Source organism: Pelophylax lessonae (assembly GCF_965119305.1).
Source record: "Pelophylax lessonae genome assembly, chromosome: 11".
Taxonomy (NCBI): domain Eukaryota; kingdom Metazoa; phylum Chordata; class Amphibia; order Anura; family Ranidae; genus Pelophylax; species Pelophylax lessonae.
In genome coordinates, this window is record NC_138778.1 from 78,914,500 (window position 1) to 78,928,255 (window position 13,756).

Genomic DNA, 13,756 nt, shown 5'->3' on the forward strand with positions numbered 1-13,756 from the left:
GGTCTTTAGCACGGTCTTCCGTTGGAAATGCTTCCATAACTCTGCTGCTGTTGAAGATCTTTTGCATGAAGGCTTAGAAGTGTTTCTTCATATTTGGCTTTCTTTGTAGAGTTCGTTGCAACGACGTGAAGCGTTTCTCAGCTTGTACCCTGTTGTCAGGAAGGCGATGGCGTGGTGACCGGAAGGGTAGAGGGGCTACCCAGCTGCCTGACTTGTCTCTGAAGACTTCTCTGTCCATGATCTCAAGGAAGAGTGTATCTTCCACCGAGGGTGCTGGCTTGTCGTCACCTCGTGTTCTTCCAAACACTTTGCAGCCCAATTCATCTGTATCTCCAGTTGAGGCTAAGTCTTCCATGCACCTCTGGATACTCCGATGATGTGTTGGGTTACCTAATCTCTTTTTAATATGTAGACTGTTGGTACATGGGTAAAGACAAGATGTACGACCATTCTGTAACAGATGTGTTCTGTAAACATTTACCTTTGCTGGTCTGTGCAGTCCGTCTAGACATACTTCTCCAACGATGACCCACTTGAGATCAAGGCGTTGTGCAAATGGTGCATTGTGTGGCCCATTGTACTGTTCTCTGACTTTGTGCACTCTGAGGATATCTCTCCCAAGTAGAAGGGTGATTGCAGCATCTGGATCTAGTGCTGGTATCTGGTCAGCTATTCTCACCAGATGAGGGTGATGACGAGCAACTTCAGGTTTGGGGATCTCTGACTTGTCGTCTGGTATCTCATCACATTCTATGAGGGTAGGAAGAGTCACCTTTGTCTTTCCATCTAATGACTCGATGATGTAGTTGTTTGCTCTTCTCCCTGTCGTCTCTACAACTCCAGAACAAGTCTTCAAAGTGTATGGAGTTGGACTTCCTTTGTCACAGAAGAGGTCAAATAACTCTGTTTTTGCCAGAGATCTGTTACTCTGTTCATCCAAGACTGTGTACATCTTGATTGTCTTTTCTCTGAAACCTGCGGGATACACCTTAACTAAGCATATCTTGGAGCATGATCTAGGACGGCCCTGCTCTGTACAGATCTCAGTGCACTTTGAGGTTACTGCTGGCGTTGTACTCTCGCCTTGCTCCCCACCATGATCTTCTTGAGTTGCTGGAACTTCTTGCTTCCATGGTGGTGGTCCTGGGTGCAGTGTTGACAGGTGTTTGTCACTGTTGCACTCTGTGCATTGTATGGTTTTAGTACAGTCTTTTACAAGATGCTGAATTGAAGCCCAACATCTGAAACAAATGCGATTGTCTTTAAGGTAAGCTTTGCGCTCTTCTAGTGTCTTACTCCTGAAACTGCGACATTTTCTTAGTGGATGAGGCTTGTTGTGGATCAGACATATTTTGTCTGACTCCTCAGCTTTCTTACTTGCGTTGTCTTCCTGGTTGATTGCAGATTCAGTTGGGACTTCTGTCTTCCGTACAGAAACTGTTGCTCTGCGTTCTCTTTAAAGCGCTGGAGGTTTTTGTTCTACCTTTGGGAAGCTTGCCGTTCTCTTGTTCAGGAAAGCAAAGCTTGGATCATTGCGTGTTTCTGCTTGGTCTACGATGAATTCAGCGAGGAAGGCGAACGGTGGAAATGCAACTCGAGGATCTTTCTTGATTATGGGATCAATTCCACGTGCTGTATCCAAGTATGAGAGACCTGGCAGATATCCACTAGACTTAGCGGCTTCTATTTCTAAGAGTAAGTCCCCTAAACCTCTCAGCTTTTGATTGTCCTTGTTTGTTATTCTTGGATAGTTTTCTATCCTCTTCAGAAGCGCATCCTCGATCACTTCAGGTGATCCATAGCATTGTTCTAGTCTCTGCCACACCATTACAAGTCCTGCTGCTGCGTCATGAACATGTACTGATCTGATTCTTTGGGCTTGCTCAGTGGACTCTGGTCCTAGCCATTTGACAAGCTGGTCAAGCATTTCTCTGTCTGTCACATCTAAGTCTTGGGTACCGCTCAGGAAAGAGGACTTCCAGGCCCAGTAGTTTTCTGGACGGTCATCGAATTTCATGAGACCGGCGCTCACTATCTCACGGCGCATCCGGAATCTTGCCACTTCTGTAGCTCTTGCTGCATCTGGTGAATACTTCCTGGGTGTAAACTCAGGGTATGGCTGCGGCTGGTAAGGCTGATGAGACGCTTGACTAAGTCCACTTTGGTTAGGTTGTTGTTCTTGTCTGTTGTAAATCTTTCTGCTATAATCCAGGCTTGTAGTTTGCTTGAGGAAGGATTACATCAGCATCTGTTTGCACTCTTGGAGGGTTGGCAGATTGGTCTCTGAGCATGCGATCACTTGACTTCTCACACTGGGGTTCTGATTCAGTCTTGCAGTGTTGCATAGTATCCAAGTTGCTTATTGTTGGTGGAGTCAATGATGACCTAGGTATGTCATTGGACTGCTGGTCAGTGTACATGGTTGCTTGTGACTGTACGTAGTCACAGGTGCGTTGAATTGTGGGGTGACATCTGAGTTTCTATGCCAGCGAACTGAGCTTCGGCAGCCCTTGTGAAAACTTCTGCCTCGGCTAAGGCTGCTGCAGCGTTTTTCTGCTGTTTGAGTATGTGTAAAGATGCCTGCACTTCTGCTTTTTTCCTAAGTGCTTCAGATTCACTTTTTGCTTGTTCTCTCATCAATTCAGCTTCCTGTACTGCATAGGAGGCCATCGCACAGGCTGCCTCTGCTTTTGCTCTTGCCTTAGTTGCTTTGGCGCTAGCTGATGACAGACTGGTGATGCTTGAATGTCTAGAACTAGTGCGTTTAGATCTTGCTGCATCGGCGCTAACTGAAGTCAGATTTGTTTGACTGGATGCTCTGGACAGTGTTGTGCATCTAGACCTAGTTCTTGGCAAGCTGCATGTGTCTTCCTCTTTACAGGAGCATTGAGGGTTAACTGTCAGAGTGTTGTTCTCTGTGTTCTGCATCTCGATTTTGCTGACTGTGTGAGATACTGATGATGAATGAACACACAGGCAGTGTTGTAGTGAGTGAAAGAAATTAGTTTCACTTTCGATTTGCTCCGAGCCAGCCGTGACTCCCACACAGACTGTAGGCTGTAAGGATTTACGAGTCCTTTTACTGCTGCGGACGATTCAAAGCTGTTTAACTGCTTCTGACAACGTTTTAAAAGCCTTTTTACTGTAATGTTTTCGGCTGTGTGTTGCTTTAGGTACACAGCTTCACATCAAGTTTAAACCGAATCCCACTGCCCAGCCTCATGACCCAGTGCCTGCTGTCAAGCCAAAAGGCCTGGTGCCCAATGCCAAGCCTGTCTCTGGACATCCTGTCTTCAACAACCTGCCTCCCTCTGATGGTCTGCTGCTCGATGATAAGTCTACCCATAATGATCTGCTGTCTGGCGACCCGCCTTCCTCTGCCTCTGATCTGGTGCCATATGTCCTGCCTGATGATCCTATGCTCGATGTCCAGCCTTCCTCTGATGATCCTTTTACCATTGACCAGCCTGATCTTAGTTCTCTTCTACCTACCACCCAGCCGGGTTCTACTGACTCAATACCAGCTGCTCAGTTGGATTGTCATGCAAAAGCTAAGTGTTCACCTGCTAATGGGTCTGAAAGCCAGAGATTCATTTATTGGTTGCCTCGGTTGAGTCCCCCTGGCAGAGAGTTGTTCCTATGGCTCCAAAGCCTGGTGGTCCGAAAATACCCATGGTAACTAGTAGCTGCTTTTGTTTTCATGGCCCTAGTCATGGTAAGCTCCCGGGAAATGGCAGAGTAGTATCTGTGCCTCGCCATGATCCGGATACGCTAGGGGACCCGGGTCGGGTAACCAGTGCCTTAGAGATACTATGCACTTCAAAAGCCACCTAGGTAAGTCCTGGAAACCAGGCAAGCTACTTGGTTATGGCAATACACTTCTGTGTCAGAGTTTTAGTATTGTCACATGACCCCAGGTGTCAGGGCACTACCAACGTCATTGCTAATCAGCGAATTCGCACATTGGCGCAAACGCGCATGCGCGCCCAATCACGGGCGAACGCAGTCCGAAATGTGCGTGCGCCAATGCGCACGCGCATACGCAAGTGCGTAATGGCGCTTGGCGCTAAATGGCCTATTTAAAGCCAGCAATCTCAACAACAAGTTGCTGGATGATCAACAGCCTCCCGTGTTCCCTGTGCCTTGTAACCTGCTGATCGTGATTCCCTGTTGCCGACCCGGACTGTCTGACGTTGTTTCTCCTGGCTCCTGACCCCTTGGCTTACTCCTGGTTTCCTGCTGTCTGCTCCTATACTTGACCTCGGCTTGGCTCTTGACTTCTCTACAGCATACTCCCAGTCTGTTCCTGTTTGCATCCTGCTACTGCCTGGCTTGCCAAAGTGTTCCGGACCTGCTTGGAACTTCACAACAAGCTTTGTTCCTGCTTCCATCTGGACATCCCAACTGGCAACCCTTGCAACTTCGGGCACAGCACTCCCTGTCCCACTTCCAGGGGTGCTCTGCACCTAGCCGCAAGGGGGAGCCCTCTCTACACTCCGGCTTCGGATCAGGTACGTGACAGTATCATCCAGCCATGACAGAAGCCGAGAGAGGTGTCTCCCCGTTGGAAGCTTTATGTCAACAAGTAACAGCATTGACCCAAGCGGTTAAGAACCTCCAAGATGGCTACTTCCAGATAGAAGGTCGCCTCCAGAACCTGTCAGCACCATCTTTGCCGGCAACCCCTGGTCCATCCGCTGCAGTCTCCGCCTCCGCTCCTTCAGCTTCAGGACCCTCAGCACCTGCTGTGATGGCTCCTCCCCCTGAGCCGAGGGTACCCACTCCGGAACGTTTCTCTGGTGACCGCAAGAAATTCAAGTCATTTAAAAACGCTTGCCTGCTATATCTGGCTCTACAGCTTAGAACTTTTGCCTCAGAGACAGTTAAAGTGGGGTTTGTTATTTCCTTATTATCCGATGAACCCCAATCATGGGCCCACCATCTGTTGGAACAGAAAGACCCTGTATTTTACTCTATAGACGTTTTCTTTGCTTCTATGGGTCAATTGTATGATGACCCGCAACGCACGGCCACTGCCGAAGCTACCCTCCACAAGTTACAGCAAGGCCGACGCCCTGTCGGGGACTATACTGTGGACTTTCGTAGGTGGGCTGCAGACACGGGTTGGAATGAGGCCGCCCTCAAATATCAGTATCGGCTAGGCCTTTCCGAGACCCTTAAGGATGAACTCGCAAGAATAGAGACCCCCACCACATTGGAAGGTCTCATTCAGCTTTCTATTCAACTGGACAGACGTTTACGGGAGCGTCGGTCGGAACGTGCACAATTATTTCAGCCATCTTGGATGCTGCCCAAAGTTCCGCCAACTCCGGCACCACTGCCCACGGCTGCCAGTCCGATTCCCCCTGACGAACCGATGCAGATTGGGGCGGTCCGCGCAGCTTTAACTCCTGCTGAACGACTTCGTCGCCGGCAAGCAAACCTGTGCCTTTACTGTGGAGGAGATGGACACTTCCTTCGCAACTGCCCGGTGAGACCAAGTAAGGCTCCTTCTCCCAGCTACATGCATCTCCAGATTCCGGGACCTTCCCCAACTCACCTAGTCCTCTCTGTGTCTTTACAGGTTTCGGAAGGGGAAGTCAAGCTGCCCGCCATCATTGACTCCGGAGCTTGCAGTTGCTTCCTGGATATCTCTCTAGCAAAGGCCCTTCATATCCTTCCTTCACCCATGTTTCCCATAATTTTGGGAATTCCTTGGTTATGGGCACATAACCCACAGATAGACTGGCTCAAAGGGGAGGTTTCCTTCAAATCAATGTACTGCCTCCAACACTGTATGCCACCTGGAATCCCGCAGTCTACAAGCTGTCTCTCCATCCAACCTGTCTCTAATGCCAGCCAAGGGGTCCCTTCAGTTTATCACGACTTTCTGCATGTCTTTGACAAGAAAAAAGCGGACGCACTACCACCTCACCGTCCCTATGATTGCCCAATTGAACTGTTGCCCGGTGCAGAAATTCCCTTTGGGCGTATCTTTCCACTTTCTGAAACAGAGCTTGAAGCCTTACGTCAGTATATTGATGAGAACCTCAAGAAGGGATTTATTCGTCCTTCTTCTTCCCCGGCAGGAGCTGGGATCTTCTTCGTGGAGAAGAAGGATCACACTCTCAGGCCATGTGTGGATTACAGGGACCTAAATAAAATTACCATTAAAAATCGGTACCCTCTTCCCCTCGTTCCCGAACTCTTTCAAAGGTTCCGTACCGCCCGAGTTTTCACTAAACTAGACTTGCGAGGGGCCTACAACCTGGTACGGATCCGCAAGGGCGACGAGTGGAAAACTGCCTTTCGAACCCGCTTCGGGCACTATGAATACCTTGTCATGCCCTTCGGGCTGTGCAACGCCCCGGCCACTTTTCAACACCTAGTGAATGATATCTTCAGAGAATTTTTGGACAACTTTCTCATTGTTTACTTGGATGATATCCTTATTTTTTCTGCCACCCTGGAACTGCACAGAATGCATGTAAGGAAGGTACTGGCTACTCTAAGGAAACACGGACTTTATGCAAAATCAGAAAAGTGCGAATTCGAAAAATCTTCTATACAATTTCTGGGCTTGATCATCTCAACAGATGGAGTGGCAATGGATCCTCAAAAAGTATCTGCCATCCTGGAGTGGCCTGCTCCCACAGACAAGAAAGGCATCCAAAGGTTTGTGGGTTTTGCAAACTTCTACCGGAGGTTCATCAAAGACTTTTCTCGAATTATTGCTCCTATTACCCAAATGACCCGGCAACACACCCGTTTTCAATGGTCCTCAGCAGCTCAGATGGCATTTGACGAGCTCAAAGCCCTGTTTACCTGTGCCCCTGTGTTACAACATCCAGATCCAGCCTTGCCTTACGTCCTAGAGGTCGATGCTTCAGAAGTGGCCACAGGAGCAGTTCTCTCCCAACGCCAAGGACCCAAGGCGATGCTTCACCCAGTTGCTTTTTTCTCCCGGAAGCTCAGCCAACCTGAAAGGAATTACGATGTGGGTGATCGGGAACTGTTGGCCATTAAGGCTGCTTTTGAAGAATGGCGGTATCTGTTAGAAGGTGCAGCACATCCGATAATGATATTCACTGACCACAAAAATCTTGAATATCTCAGATCGGCCAAACGTTTGAGACCTCGACAAGCCAGATGGGCATTATTTTTCTCAAGATTCATTTTTCATCTCACGTACCGTCCGGGCTCCAAGAACGGGAAGGCGGATGCTCTCTCACGGATGTTCCCTGAAACCCCTGTGGATACCACCCCCAGCACTATCCTGTCCTCCCAAAATTTTCTCCTAATGCAACCAGACCTTAGGTCTACCCTGGAATCAGCCTCTGCCCAATGTTTTGTTCCTGAGATCCCTTCACTCGAGAAACGAGGAAAACTTTTTTGGCACAAGGACAAGATCTTTGTACCTCAGGAAACCAGACTCGCAGTCTTTAAAGCATGCCACGATCACCAACTAGCTGGCCACTTCGGGGTCCGCAAAACTCTGGAACTAATCCAACGAGCCTATTGGTGGCCAAACTTAAGGCAGGACTGTCAAAATTACGTGAGCTCCTGTACAATCTGCCTTCGTAACAAGGGCAGCCACGTCCAAGCCTGGGGTCTACCTGTCCCAAGTCGGCCATGGGAAATGTTGTCTATGGACTTCATAGTAGATCTACCCTCTTCAGACGGATTCTCCACAATCATGGTGGTGGTGGATCGCCTATCAAAAATGGCCCACTTCTTGCCCATGATAGGTACTCCTTCGGCCATGGACACGGCACACACTTTTGTGAAAGAGATCCTAAGGCTACATGGTCTACCCGGCAGTATCGTGTCCGATCGTGGGGTACAATTTACCTCCAAATTCTGGAGGGCGCTCTGTAAGGTCTTAAACATCCAGGTCTGCTTGTCTTCAGCTTACCACCCTCAAACTAATGGCCAAACTGAAAGAACTAACCAGACATTGGAGCAATACCTCCGCTGCTTTTCTACCTTTTCCCAGGACAACTGGGCAGTCTTACTGCCATGTGCGGAATTCGCTTATAACAACTCCATCCATGCCTCCACTCGTCAGTCTCCATTCTGGGCGAACTACGGATTCCACCCATCATCTCTGCCTACACCTATGCCCGAAGCTACTGTACCTGCCGTCCAAGACAGGGTAGCCCTTATACAAGAAAACTTCCTACTCTTACAGGAAATTTTGCAAAAAGCACAAATGGATTACAAGGAATTCTATGACAAGAGGAAGAAGGACAGTCCAGCTCTGAAGGTAGGAGACAAAGTGTGGCTCTAAACAGTGAACCTTAAGTTGTCCTGCCCATCCAGAAAGCTGGGTCCGAAGTTCATTGGCCCCTTTTCGATCAAAAGGATGATCAATCCCGTGGCTTTTGAACTTTGTCTTCCAAGCACATACAGGATTCACCCAGTCTTCCACGTCTCCCTGCTAAAGCCTGCAAATCCTGGCCCCTTTCCTGGAAGAGATGACTTGCCTCCACCTCCTGTTACGGTAAATGGAGAAACTGAGTACGAGATTGAATCCATCTTGGATTGCCGGAAAAGAGGAAGGCAAGTTCAGTACCTGATAAAATGGAAAGGCTATGCACCTGAGGAGAGTTCGTGGGAACCGGCGAAGAACATACACGCTCCCAGACTCCTGCGAGTGTTCTTCAACAGATTCCCTGAAAAGCGATCTTACTTGGGCATCCGGAGGCTGCCCCTCGGGGGGGGCACTGTCAGGGCACTACCAACGTCATTGCTAATCAGCGAATTCGCGCATTGGCGCGAACGCGCATGCGCGCCCAATCACGGGCGAACGCAGTCCGAAATGTGAGTGCGCCAATGCGCACGCGCATACGCAAGTGCGTAATGGCGCTTGGCGCTAAACGGCCTATTTAAAGCCAGCAATCTCAACAACAAGTTGCTGGATGATCAACAGCCTCCCGTGTTCCCTGTGCCTTGTAACCTGCTGATCGTGATTCCCTGTTGCCGACCCGGACTGTCTGACGTTGTTTCTCCTGGCTCCTGACCCCTTGGCTTACTCCTGGTTTCCTGCTGTCTGCTCCTATACTTGACCTCGGCTTGGCTCTTGACTTCTCTACAGCATACTCCCAGTCTGTTCCTGTTTGCATCCTGCTACTGCCTGGCTTGCCAAAGTGTTCCGGACCTGCTTGGAACTTCACAACAAGCTTTGTTCCTGCTTCCATCTGGTCATCCCAACCGGCAACCCGTGCAACTTCGGGCACAGCACTCCCTGTCCCACTTCCAGGGGTGCTCTGCACCTAGCCGCAAGGGGGAGCCCTCTCTACACTCCGGCTTCGGATCAGGTATGTGACACCAGGACTACGTCTGCAGATAACTCATGGATCCCCAGCATTGGGGTACCTGCTGTTTTGAGGGACTTGAAGTATTGAATTCTGTACATCTCAGAGGATCTGGCCAGCAGGAAACCCAGCCAGTTGCTTGACCTCAGCAGTGGGATACCCAGTCAGTCACCTGACCCAGGCGGTGGGACATTTTGCCTATTGTTGGATCTTGGCAATGGGGCATCTCGCTTGGAACCCAGAACTTCTTCAGCCTACAAGGAACTTTTGCTCTGGACTTGTGCAGCAAATGACTGTCTTTTATGGACTGGTTTAGCTAGGGTTGTTTGGAGCATCCTGAGGCCGCTTCTTAGAGGGGGGATACTATCAAGAAAGGGCTCACCTGTTGGTGGCACTGTAGCTCTTAGATACATAGGCTGCAGTTCCAGTGTCCACCAGCGGGTGTCTCTCAGCAGCCAGAAGCTGATATCTTGTGCAATCAGTCATCACCTGATACTGGTTGCAGGAAGTGTATTTAAACCCTGTGAATGCTCTTCCTCACTGCCTTGGTGTTGCCTTCATGTGCTCCTGACCTGCATTCCTGTGTCCCTGCATTCTGATCCTGGACTCTGATCCTGACCCTTCAGCCTGATTTCTTCCTGCCTGCTTACTCCGTCTCCAGTTACCCTTTCCCTATTCTGTTCTGTCTTGTTCCCAGCTCCCTCTGCTTGATCTCCCATGTATAACCCTGGCTCTGTTACAATTACGATTAGTTTTTTCCGGTTTTCTGTATATATTTGGTTTGAGCAGTTGTTTGCTGTGTGTCACAGACAACAGGCTTGGCAGGGGGTACTGGTAGACAACAGGCTTGGCAGTGGCATGCAATGCCAGGCCGCCGCAAGCAAAGCCAACAGAATACTGGGTTGTATAAAAAAGGGGATTCACTCCAGAAATAAAGAGATTATTCTCCCGCTCTACAAGACTCTGGTCCGGCCACATCTGGAGTATGCTGTCCAGTTCTGGGCACCGGTCCTCAGAAAGGATGTGCTGGAACTGGAGAAAGTCCAGAGAAGGGCAACAAAAATAATTAGGGGGATGGAGGACATCAGCTATGAGGAAAGACTACAAGCCCTGAACTTATTCTCTCTGGAGAAGAGACGATTGAGGGGGGATATGATATCAATGTACAAATACTGTACTGGCGACCCTAGCATAAGGAACAAACTATTCAGAGAAAGGAGATACAATAAGACACGTGGCCACTCACTAAAACTAGAGGAAAGGCGGTTTAACCTTAAAGTGCGTAAGGGGTTCTTCACTGTAAGAGCGGTAAGGATGTGGAATTCTCTTCCACAAGCAGTCGTATCAGCAGGGAGCATTGATAGTTTCAAAAAAACTGTTAGATGGACACCTTAAAGACCACAACATACAGGGGTATACAATGTACGGCTAAAAGCAAACACACACACACATCATAGGTTGAACTGGATGGACTGTTGTCTTTTTTCAACCTCACTAACTATGTCACTATTTGGTTATCTGGTTTGATTTACACAGTTGTAGTTTTCTGGAGGTGTGTTTATATTTGTGTTCACTTATTTTTAAATAAATTATATTCTTTTACATTTTAGTCCCCATTCACACTAGCGCGACTTGTCAGGCGACTTGGTCACCTGACAAGTCGCGGTGGGTCGCCTGCCATAGATTAGCACAGGACCCGTTCTAACAGGAGCGACACAAGTCGCTCCGACTTAGAAAAAGGGTCTTGTACTACTTTGGGGCAACCTGGAGGCGACCTGCATTGACTTCAATTATATGAAGTCCGTGCATGACGCGCCGAGGTCGCGGTGCACAGGTCGCCCCAGCAAGTCGGGTCGCCCCTATGTGAACGGGGTCTTACTTGTGCCTGATATTCTCTGTGGCAGTCCACACATTTCTGGTCACATCGGTTACTGACAGTAGGAAACTGACGGTCTATGGGAGAAGGATTCACCATCAAGCCCTGCAAATGTAAGTGACAGATTACAGGGGCAGCTGTGCAGAAGCACAGTGACACAGAGTAGGTAAGTAGAGACTGTGACTGAAGACTGACTGAGGGTGTAGTGAGAGTACCTGAGTGTTGATGAGTACCAGAGTGTTAAAGAGTACCTGAGTGTTGAATAGTACCTGACTACCTGAGTGGTGGTGAGTTTCTGAGTGTGTGAGTACATGAGTGTGTGAGTACCTGAGTGTTGGTGAGTGTGACGGTGTTCACCTTCACAGGGCGTGTAATAAACAGCGCATACTCAGACTGGTCTGAGGTGGTAAGCTGGGTCCCCCAAGACTCAGTGCTGGGACCAACCTTGTTCAATTTATTCATAAACAGCATTGAGGACGGGATCAGTAGTTCGATATCAGTTTTTGCAGATGACACAAAATTGGCCAGGGCAATAACTGCACAGCATGAAGCAGATATCCTACAGAATAACCTGGACAAAATAACGGAGTGGGCAACGACATGGCAAATGAGGTTTAATGTGGAGAAGTGTAAGGTTTTGTACTTGGGGACTAAAAACATAAAAGCACAATACACGTTAGGGGGGGAACCCTTGGGGGAATCAAAAATGGAGAAAGATCTGGGAGTCTTGGTTGATGATAGATTAGGCAATAGCATGCAATGTCAAGCGGCAGCTGCCAAAGCCAGCAGAATATTAGCATGCATAAAGAAAGGGATGTATTCCAGAGATAAGACTATAATCCTTCCACTTTATAAAACTCTGATCCGACCACATCTGGAGTATTCTGTCCAGTTCTGGTCGCCAGTCCTCAGGAGGGATGTGTTGGAGCTGGAGAGAGTCCAGAGAAGGGAAACTAAACTGATTAGGGGATTGGAGGAACTTAATTATGAAGAGTGTCTGCAATCGCTTGATTTATTCTCCCTGGAGAAGATACACCTGAGGGGGGACATGATAGCAATTTATAAATATCTCAATGGGGATCTCGGCATAGAAAAACAGCTATTCAGTCTAAGGGATTGCATGAGGACTCGAGGGCATACAATGCAATTAGAGGAGAAGCGTTTTAACCTCAGGCAACGTGGGGGGTTCTTTAATTTTAGGGCTACAAGATTGTGGAATTCTCTACTACAAGAGGTGGTTTCTGCGGGAAGTATGGTGGCTTTCAAAAGACTCTTAGACGTACATCTCAAGGATCAGAACATTCAGGGCTATGCAAGATGATTACAGCCACACACACCTACACAGGTTTAACTGGATGGACTATTGTCTTTATTCAACCTCACCTACTATGTAACTATGTAATGGTTTGAATTGCTTCAGATGGGACATTAATATTTGTCAGCAATATCTTCATATAGAATTATGAAGATTTATTCCCACTTTACACTGGGAAACTTAGACTGTTGTAGACCATTACCATGAAGTCTGACTCCTAAATAATGTGTGTATTCCATGTCCCTGCATGCCAGACAGGCTTCCCTATTGTTTGTGCATTGAAATGGAATGTGGATTGTGCCTGTCCCATTGTTAAATGTTAATGACCTCACATTGTTCTGTCCAGATGGCTAGATAATTCGTTTAGGTTAATTATGTTCCTATATACACTTTCATCTGCATATGCTGCTGTAATCAGGCAAAGGGGAGGGATTATGTACACTGTATGGGAGTGTAAAACTTTTTCATTGTATTGTGGATGTCATGTCCTGTCAACCACAAGGTCCACCTGGGCGCTAACCTTGTGGGGGGGGGGGGGGGGGGACTGTATAAAAGTCTGTTTCTTGTTCAATAAAGTTTGAGTTCTACTTCACCCTTAGTTTAGAGTCCTGTCTCTTTTTGGGGGAATCGGCTACAAGGGATTGCTATGCTCTTCATACTCCCTTGAATCCTCACTAAGCACTTGTAAGAGCTTGTAACAACTTGTAACTGTTCCTGCTTCACTCTCTGGGGAAAGAGCGGTTCACCCACTGGAACCTGGAGCCTTGCCATAGGTCCAGGGTGGGTAGGGGATGGCGAGACCCCAACCAAGCTGCGGCAGTTCGTGGGATCTGAGGTGGTTATGGTGTCTGGTGGAGTGCTTGGAGCCCTCGAGAAACACTAGGAGCATCCGTCAATGGAGGTACCCAGTCAGGGTGCCGGTTGATCCGTTACTGTGAGTACCTGAGTGTTGGTGAGTACCTGAGTACCTGAGTGTAGAGAGTACCTGAGTGTTGGTCAGTACCCGAGTGATGAAGAGTAGGGATGAGCTTCGAGTTCGAGTCGAAGTTAAGTTTGACTCGAACATCGCTCGTTCGATCGTTCGTCGAATGACGAACAAATGACAAATGTTCTTCTTTGCGGGAAATTCGATGTTCCCATAATGCACTGCGCGCGCCGCACGTGCAGTGCATTATGCGATTGGCCAAAGGAAGCACCCTGACCTCATGCTTTGGCCAATCAAATGATCTCTGCCATGATTGGAATAAA

At 48.4% G+C, this 13,756-nt stretch overlaps 1 pseudogene across 1 annotated transcript; it reads right to left on the minus strand.

The window, feature by feature from the left end:
* Window positions 1-1,456: 1,456 nt before the first annotated feature.
* Window positions 1,457-2,935, minus strand: LOC309567377 (annotated as a pseudogene). The gene has a single exon. The product of its transcript is annotated as an uncharacterized misc_RNA (transcript).
* Window positions 2,936-13,756: the final 10,821 nt, after the last annotated feature.